Source organism: Cryptomeria japonica, chromosome 7 (assembly GCF_030272615.1).
Source record: "Cryptomeria japonica chromosome 7, Sugi_1.0, whole genome shotgun sequence".
Lineage (NCBI taxonomy): Eukaryota > Viridiplantae > Streptophyta > Pinopsida > Cupressales > Cupressaceae > Cryptomeria > Cryptomeria japonica.
In genome coordinates, this window is record NC_081411.1 from 570,091,540 (window position 1) to 570,102,071 (window position 10,532).

The following is a 10,532-nucleotide window of genomic DNA, read 5'->3' on the forward strand; positions in this document are numbered from 1 at the left end:
TTTCTTCAGTGAGCAGAGGATGTACAACATATCTCTGATGGCATCCACACTTATAACTACATTCAACCTGCCTCCCTAAATAATGTCGAAGTCTGGTTGAAAATTTGCAATGCATGCATCAATGAACTCAGGACAATGAGGAACCATTAACACAATGTATTGTGGAAGGTCGCAATTCTAGAGCTCATACGTTGGAGATGTCAAATCGCTCTTCTTCTTGTGGAACAACATCCTTGCGTAAGTGCTTTCTCAGAGGTTCTTTGGGTGCTCACGTAGGTCTAGATCATAAACCTCCTTATATATATACAAATGTGGAGGGAATTTTAGACATGCCCTTTTCCTTCTACTTCATTTTTGCATAAATGGGCTTTGGGGGCATAGGATGTGTCCCCGTATACATCCACAAAGTGGGGAGGTACTGAAGAACCTCCTATGTCGCCTGTAATGCCTTCTTCTACAGACATCTTTTCTGATTTCTGCTTCACACTCTTTTTCTTAGGCACAAACAATATCTTTCCTCACGGGACACTACATGCACGCTTTTCACATCATATTAATCTCGCTTGAGACGTTACGACTCTTGTTTTTTATGTTGAATGACAAGTTAAACATGGTGCTTACACATTTTATTCGATGCATGTGCCACTTAAGCTACTCATGTGAAATTAATTTACATGATACTCACATAACTGTCACTTTAGCATATTGAGAAGCCACTACACTTTACCTCGCCGCCACATGAGAAATTAGGACATCCTCCTCGAGAAAAGTACACCTCCCACTTGTAGTATAGTTAAGATAGCCTGTAGGACATACCAACAAAAGTGATACTTGAGATTTACCAGAATAAGTAAGCTTTATAGAGGGATGCGTGGCTGATGCTCATGTCGTGTACACTTCTCAAGCTCCTTTATGGCCAAATTACAATCCTTTAAAATTCTTTTCACCAACTCACATAGAATAATGAGCTATTCATTTTGCCCTGAGCTTACTCACCTCTATAAATATGACTTAAACAGGTCCTCATCCTCACTCTAGAATTTGATTTTATTGTTAAGCATAGTAGCTATGGACACTCCCATAAGGCTAGTAAGCACTAGGGTGCAAATAAATTTTCTCAGTAATATTTCGGACCGTCACCTCCAAAGGATGATGAGACACAAAAACCAAGTCCCTATTGTTGCAATTAAGTGGGTTCTGGGGAAGGACTTTGTAAGCTCTAAGGATAGGTACCGTGTAAACATGAATATTTGTTCCTAGTTCATGACTTCACTACTAGACATCAATTTGTCGAAGCCCCTCATCGTCCATCTTACCAAATTTCTCTTCCCATTCCTATACCTGGGTAGGTTGGATGAAGTGATTGAGGTCATCGTTCCCTATGCGGGAATTCCCATAACTTCAAACTTGAGGTTCTTTGTTGATTGTGGGGAAGTGGTTTTATGGCTACCTTTTGTCTTGGTCTTCAAAACGATGACCCTAGCTCAGTATCCGGACAGGGTGTGGCGTGCTTTTGATTTTTTATTGCATTTGCACTACTTGATACCTTTTGACGGCATCACCTGGTACTTTGATTTTAGAGACTACATCTTCTCGTAGGTCCTTAATCTTGATGAACCTCCAACTCTCATAGCAGTTACGCTTTTCTCAGACTCTAATTTTGATTACGTGGGGGAAGAAGATGATGAGGAAGAAAATGATTGACGCCTTCCCTTTCTCTGCTTTACCCGTCTTCTACCTATATAATTTTGATACAAGGCCTAAGAGACATTTTATCAATCATATGTAAAAAAAATCATATATAATGAAATATAGTCAACTCTTTTGCATTACATGGCTTTTTTATTTAAAAATCATGCTTTTGTTTCTACTTTTTGGCTCATAAAAATTAAATGCTTTAAAAGGCTTAAGGACTTAAGGGATTTAGACCTCTAAATAGGACAAAACACGACCCTAAAGAAGCAAACACACATTATTTATAATATTTACAGATTACTTCAAAGATACCATCCCAAGATGCGGAATGGTCCTTTCCAGAGGCTATCAAACTTGGCATGTTCATCCAATTTAGCACTTCGTTCATTATACTTCAACACAAGGTCTCTGCATTTGAATTCAGGGTCTGAAATATTTTTGTCAAACCATTTCTTGACCACTTGTTGTTTGTCCCTTAGGGACACGAACAATTTCTCCCTCTTCTCTTACAACTCCAGTAGCTTTTCCAATCAAACTTCCATAGGGTCATTATCTTTCATTTCCAAATCCTTGAGAAACTGCAATACCAAAATTTCCCATGAGATGAGAAACTGGGCCTCTTTCCATACACGAACTCATAAGGAGACGTCTTCAATATTTGCTTTGGGGTTATATGGTCTCCCCAGAGCACTCTCTTCAGGTGTTTGTGCCACTCCCTCTTGTACTTTGTTCCTATCATCTTGATGAGTTGAATGAGAATTTTGTCTGTTGATTCGGCTAGATTGTTTCCTTGCAAATAGTAGTTGGAGGACGTTTTGAACTATATGTCGTTTTGAACTATCAAGAGAGAACTGAGTGAATTGGGACCCTGGGAATGCCTTATCATTATCGGAGATAATGGATTTTGGGGGGGCATACCTAGACACGAGCTCTTTTAGGAAACTTAGGATTTATGTTTATGTGGCATTCCTTAAAGGAACTGCTTCTTCCCACCTAGTAAAGTAATTTGTTTCTACTTGTGGCCAACACTGGACATTGGGTTTATCATTCTTATAAATTCCAACCCCCACTAAGCAAATGACTCATCCACCATGATAGGTTGTAGAGGCAGGCCCGTATTCATGCATTTACCGACATAAAATTGGCATTCCTTGCATGCTTTAACTAAGGCATGTGCGTCGTTGAACAAAGAAGGCCAATAGTATCTGGTGCAGGTGATCTTTATGGATATGGTTTGGGCAAAAAAATAACCTCCTGCAGGACCATTATGAAAAACATTTAGGATTCTTTCCACCTGTTGCTTATCTATGCACCAGAGGAGTACTGCGTCAAAGTTCCTTTTGAACAAGATCCCTTCTATCAATCAGTAACCACCAATCTCCAATCTATATAATATTCTCTTGCTAGGAGGGAGGTCAGGGGGAAATTTTCTAATCTGTATGAATTCTCCTCTATCCGTCACCCAACATCTTTCAACCTCAATCTCATGCACCAAGAATACTTCATCTTGCGTATCCTCCAGAGCCTCGTCTTCTTGAGCCATGTACTCACAGAGACCCTTTCCTTAGACTACTTTAGTTGGTTGAAAATTAATATCATATTCTAAGATCTTAGTAATCCAATTGTTTTTTTACTCTGTAATCTCTCCCTCCATTATGTATTATCAGACACTTGGGTGAGCTACATAGATGGTTGTCTTGTTGGGCATGATAAAATGATTGCATTACTTCAACTCCTCAAAAATGACAAATGCCTACTTCTCTATGAAGTTATACTTGATTTCATAATCCTTCAGTGTCTTAAAGTGAAACACAATTGGATGCTCTCATTTGCCTTCATGATCTTTTTGTGTTAGCACCATAGTGATACTAAACTCACTAGCATAGACATACATTATGAAATCTTTAGACATGCCCGGATTACCCAAAATAGAGGTGAATGAAATATCTTCTTTAATCTTTTCAAATGCATTTCTACCTTCTTTGGTCCATTTTAATTGTAGGTCTTTCTTGAGCATTAGAGTAATAGGTCTAACTAGGCCAGCAAAATCAGAAATAAACTTATTGACAAAGTTTATCTTTCCCATGAAAGACTGCACTCCCTTTTTGTTGGCAGGGACAAGGAGTTCCTTAATTGCCTTAACTTGATCAGGATCAATGGAGATCCCTTCCTTAGATACCACATGCCCAAGCAGTTTCCCTTGTGGGACACCAAACACACATTTCTTGGGATTCAACGAGATTCTGAACTCCTGGCATTTTTGAAAAAAATAGTTCTAGGTGGTCGAAATGCTCCTCTTTGGATTTTGAAAACATAGTTAAATCATCAAGATAGATCATAATGATTTTGTTAATCAGCTTCTTGAAAGCGATATCCATCATGCGTTGAAAGGTAGCACCTACATTTGACAAATCGAAGGGCATCTTGGCATAAGAAACCATTCCCCATTTTGTGGTGAACGTCATCTTGTGTTGATCGTCCTCTTTCACCAATACTTGATTATACCTTGAGAAACCATCTAAGAGAGAAAACATTTCAGAGCCCACCACCATCTACAAAATTAGTTCCATGGATGGCAGAGGGTAATGATCCTTCAGGGAAGCTCTGTTCAGGTCACATAAATCCACACAAAGATGGATGTCTCCATTCTTCTTGCAAACAAGGACTAAAATTGAGACTTGGGTGTTGTGTTTAATCGGGTAAACAATTCGGGAATCAACTAACTTTCTTAGCTTTTGAGCCATAAGGGATTTGATCTTAGGATTAACCGACCTCTGTTTTTGTGTTGACAGGCTTTGCTCCTTCAGATAGCTCAATTGTATGTTGAATGATAGAAGGGTCATAACCTTTGAGATCATCATATGACCACATGGCGAGTCCCTTATACCTTTCGTAGAAATATACCGGCCTATCTTTGTCATGCTGGGGAACATTTTTTTCCAACCTTTAGCACCTTACCTTCAACAACTTTCAGCTTGATATACTCCCCTTTATATGTCGTAAATTTTCTTTTATCATTATGAGCATTGTTACAATCAGAGAGGTTCTCTAAGGTGATCGACCCCCTTGGGATTTTATTACTTTAGAGTTGAATGAACTGATCTTCGTATGCCTCGGCTATTTTGGGTTGTAGTTGTTCGACAAACTTGCTAGACTATTGAATAAACATGGAAATTTGTTCATCATTTTTGAACATCTACCAATTTTGATCATTATCTGGAACTATTGGCCTCACGATAACTCAGACAACATGTTCATTTTCTAGCAAGTCGGATGCTGGATCAAATCGAGACCCCACTATAGCCAACCAATCAGCCATTGCATGTTGCCATCTGGAGATCCCTTGAATGTTAAAGGCTTCAAAAATTTCAATCAGGTCCCACACCCTGTGTCGGTATGAATGCTTTCAGACATGCTTCATTGCAGATTGGCCCATACTTGTTTCACTACTAACTCAAAGTCTCCAAGGACTCTCAACTGCTTGACACCCATCTACTCAACAAGGCTTAGTTCGTGAACTAGCCCTTCATTCTCTACTTCATTATTTGAACAGGGGAATTGGAAATGAAAAGATCTGAGGGTCTATTCTTCAAAGGGAGAAGTCAAACAAATTCCTGCTCTGGATCCCATCTTACACTTTGCTCCGTCAAAATGTAGGGTCCAGGACTTAGAATCTTGGTCCTCTTCTTCTTTCTTTTCATCTTGAGAGTCTTTGGAAACCTTAGGGATTACTTGATCTTCATAAAAAATTGCATATGTCCCAATTGTTACCCTCCTTGTTTTCCTTATGCATTTTATGTTCATGTTATTTGAATAAGGAGTATTTTTTTAGTCCGGGTTTGAGTAATTATCGGGTTTGCTCTTGTTAGATTTTGTCTTGAATTGAACTTCTCCCTTGAACCTTTTTCAAAGTTCAAAGTTTAGGTTCAAGTGGAGCATGTTGTATCGCGGCTTTGTTCTAGTTTTAAACTTAATGGTTTATGTGTCAATTGTTATTGAACTTGAACTCTTGAACTTTTCAGAGAGTTAAAAATTCAAGTCCAAAGTTGGGAAAGTTGAGTCTTGTTAAAGTCCTATCTTTGTAACGTATAAGTCGTGACCCTTGTGTTGTCTTTGTTCTGCTTTGTCCTTGTACTGTTCTTTTGAACTTGAACTTTTGAACAAATTTTCGGAGAGTTCAAAGTTCAAAGTTCAAGGATTAATTAACTTTAGACATAAAGTGGCAGACATGAAAATGATGAAGTATCAACATGGAGGGAATATTCCATATTTAAAAAACCGAACTTCAAAGGAATGTGTCGTGATGAAGAGTCGTACTTGAGAATAATTATTTCAGGGAAGGATTGGTGGGAAAAGACTTGTAATAAATGATTTGTTAGAATTAAGTCTTTTCAGAATAACTTGGCATGGATAAGCATGCAGTTATGATTACACTAACTCGTGTGACCAATTTTTAAGCTTGTTTTCAAGATTAGCTTTATTTATAAAAAAATGAAGTACTTGCCTTCTTTTTTTGCCTAATTTGGTAAGTAAGGGATTTGCACAGGTGGTATTTTTTGTTCTTGTTTCTTTGGATTTTTGAGCTCTGCATGAAAGGTGACTTCAAAATCTTCTTCTCATACCTGTGATTTCTTACATTCGAAGTTTTTCTTGGTTGTTCAGTTGGTTCAATTTAAAGCTTTGCTTGGTTGAAAGTTGGTTCAATTCGTCTTCCTTTCTATGTTTTTCTTTCTATTGGTAAATTCAAAATGAGACCTAAATTGCCCAAGATAGACCAGAAGTCTTGGTTAGTTTGTACCTTGCCAGAATTAGGAGACACTTTTATGCCATCAGTGAACCTAGATGAATTCCATGAAAGGGAAAGAAATCTCACTGGTTCTCCCTTAATAGAGAGGATTATGGATAGTGGGTTAGTGGAAGCAACAACTTTCCCTTCAACGGTGTCATGCCCTAAACTAGTTCTCGAATGCATGAACATGAATGATCCTGCTGAGAGATGTGTAAGAAGCGCAGATGGGGAAGTTTTGCTTAGGGTTAGTTGGGAGGTTGTTGTTGTCGTTATGAAAATACCAGAGAAGGAGAAATATGAGGACTAGACGTTGTGTAAGTCATAAGGGCATTTCTCATAAAATAAATTATTATATAGGAATGTTATTGCAAGGAATTGGCTATTAAAGTTTCAAAGAGGAGGCTCCCGACTCCCAAGTCCATTGACTTGGTAACATCTAATTAAAGAAGTCAGGGAAATAATCATTCTATTACATAGAGTGAGAGGAAATAAGATTGCCTTTTATTGGGAAGATTGAATGTATTTATTCATACAGGTTATGTTTGGTGAGAAGAGATATATTGACTGGGCGAAATTAATTGCAGATATGATACATGAAGGTATGAGTTGCTTTGGTAACAAAAAATTCTACATGTCGTCATATCTCTTTGTATTACCTGACATGTGTTAGACCATGGCCTAGTTTGTACCATGAAGTATGGGTGGATAATATGAGAATATTTGAATATCATCTGCATCTCCAACAACAAAGGTCCTGTGAAAATTATCAAAAACTGCATGACATTTTCCTGGGTAGGATGGTATATGAATTGAAGGGAAATGTTCATAAAAGATTTTCAGATGAAGCAATGCAATTGATTGGTACTTATGGCATCTTTTTCATACAGTTCCCCAGGTTTACCTACCTAAGGGTAGGGGTTTTTGAAGGAGAACCGTAGAGGTTGCCCATATCATATGCATTTGAAAGACATATTTTAATGAAGATATGCAGGCAGTTGGCCTATATTGACACAAAATACAGAGCTAGACATCAATCAGGTGTCTCATTTCCAATTGAATTAACCTATTTTATTTGTAACAATTTTTTTGATGCCTTGAACTTGGAACTTGAATTAAATTGAATTTTCCATTATATGGCCCGCGAGCAAATTTTGATGCTAAAGGGTTTGTCGCTGCTCATTTGACATTGAGGGAAGATTTTGTTCATGTGCCACATATTGAAGATTTTTAGGTTGATTGTAGTGATGAGTTTGAAGTTAGAAAAAGGACACACCAGAGGTTCACCCTATAGCAGGTCATGGCCTTTGAGTTGAAAATGAACATTGCAAATGTCAAGGATGATGGAAGTGAACTGATGGATCCTCAGTTTGTGGATGATAGGCGAAAGGGAGCTATTCCAGAGGTGGATTGGGAAAAAGATGAGGAAGACCAGATCCAAATAAGGACGTTCCCAGTTATTCGAAGAACTGAAAAGTGGCTAAGGGAGCGAAGAATGGGAAAGGGCTCAAAGAAAGGTTCAACCTCATCCTCTGAAGTCTCGTTGGCTAACTCCCGTGTTACCTCTTGTGTTGCAGGATCATCCAGAACACAGACCAAAGTTAGCCAGAGTGTCAGGCCGATAGAAATTAAAAAAGAACCAGTTCTCACCAGGGTTACAAGAGCTAGAACTAGAAGCAAAGAAAAGAAATCTCCCATGTATTCAATGGTAGTTGATCTAGAAGCCTCTCCTGACATGGAAGATCCTTCAGCTCACCCAGACTTGGAGGTGCTAAATATTAATGATGCTAGTGACACTCAATAGGTAGATATTTTGGTGAACACTACTACCACATCGGTAGTAAGAAATGAAAAGGAAACTACAGTCAGTTCAAATGAAACCTCTGTGCGCTCTGGGCCTCTTTGGCTAGAAACTACCTTGAACAATAAGAAAAGTAACATAGTTCCTGTTTCGGTCCCTTTAGAAGATACGGTGAGCAAGTGCTTGGGGAAGACCCCCAAAGTTAAAAAAATTGAAAACCATTTCAAAGTTTGACTTTGATGCCGACAGTGGGAATTGGACTGCAGAGATAACACATCCATTGATAGATGAGAAAATAGGGGACCTTACAATCCAGGATTTTTTGGTTGAAAAGGTGAATATTGGTGCAACTTTCCGAGCCACATATATCCTTCATCTTCAGGCCTCCACTAAAAAGATCATAATGAGAACCTGGAAAGATGAAAAAGATAAAAAGGAATTGAAAGAAACCTTGAGACAAATGGCATAATATATTGATACGATTCATGGGCCAGATCCTGAACCCTTGTCAGCACAACTGACACCCTTTGATCCTAAATCCCCTAGCAATAAGAAGCTGCTCGTAGAGGTTCAAAGGAACAAGATGGTGCATGGAGTGTTCCTGGAATGGTTGGATATGGTGAGGAAAGAGGGATAATAATATATTGGATATTTAAGCAAGGTGTATGACGACGCTGGAAAAGTTGTTCGAGAATTGGGAAAGGAAAACATAGCTTGGAAGAACAAAGAGGCCAAATGGGCCCGAATAATAGCTCACATGGAAGAAGTTCAAAAGCATGGCGTAATGAAGTTCCTCGCAAAAAATCCTATACAGGGATTCAACGACAATGTTCTATACATTTGCAGGAAGAACATAGAATGGAGAAATTCTATAATCAAACAGGGCTATGAAGAATTCGTCAGACTTGTGTGGGAATTGTCTAAGTTAATACAAAACATGCTTAATGATTTGAAATGTATTAGAGTAAAATATTTGGAATTTTGGCAACAATGGATTCTACACGTGGGCATCCCAAATGAACCTATTATCCAGCAATTCACAGAGGCATTCATGAAATGGAAGAAGGATCAAACTGGTCACCCATTGCCATGAATTGGATAACTGCTCTTGTGTTTTCTTTTCTTTTTGTTGTTTTCAGCCAAAAAACAGTTTCATAAGTTAGTTTTAAAAAACAAACTGTTTAAACTTACCCTCAGGAAGAGCGGTGTAACTTTGTGGTTACCGAGTGGTTAGGGTAGAAAGTTTAGATATATATTTCTAGAAAAAGACTTTAATGAGGTTCAAGAAATTTTGAATAGATTAACAAACTTTGTTTAGATACTTGTGGATTATCAAGGAAGGCAATTTTATCAGTGAATAAAAATTAGACATTTTCAACAACTTTCAAATATGTGTATTTGAATGCAGAAAAGAAAATCTCTATTGGGATAAATATGTTTGTGTTGAATCTGTTGCTTCTTTGCTTATCCACTTTCATAAGTCTGCAAATGAATGCAATGAGTAATTCTATTGTTACTATTGTGTGGATCTGATTCCCCTTGTCCTATGAGACATGAGAGAGACTCAATTAGAGTCCATGATTTTATCGTTTCATTAATTTTAGTTTCTGAAGCAAAGTTATTCTTGATAGTAAATTTGTGGGTTTACATATAGAGTGTTTATCTTTCTGGCATTCATGCGGTGTTGACTGATGAACTTTATGGTTAAACGTGAAGCTAATGTTTCCGTGTGTTAAAAAATTTATTGAACATTATACAGGAAGTTGCTCCCTTATGCAGAGGGTAAACAATGCATTGAATTACCCAACTGTTGGTTCTTTTTTTTTAGTCTTTCACAAAGCTAAGGGCGTACATGAGTCATTTTTCATAAAATTTCGAAAGGCTAAATCTGTTAACCAACACCAATGTCGATAGTATGATAGTTGCCAAAAGGATCTGAATCAATAAACTCATTTAGAAAAACTTCTTGTTTGGATGTTCGATCACCTGTTACCTCTTCATCTTCTAACAACTCCACACACAACATTTCATCTTTGGTTATGGAGGTGTGAGCTGCCTCAAAATTTATGAGAGCTTCATCAGCTACATGTTCGGAATGCAATGGATCAGACACAATTTTCAACTTGGCTCCATGCTTAGTTCTTAGGATGAGGTGCGACCAATCTAAGGAAAGATATCCACTTTGCTAGGGTTTAGGCAAATCCGGAGCAAATACAAATTAACAATTATATGCAAATATAAACACAAAAG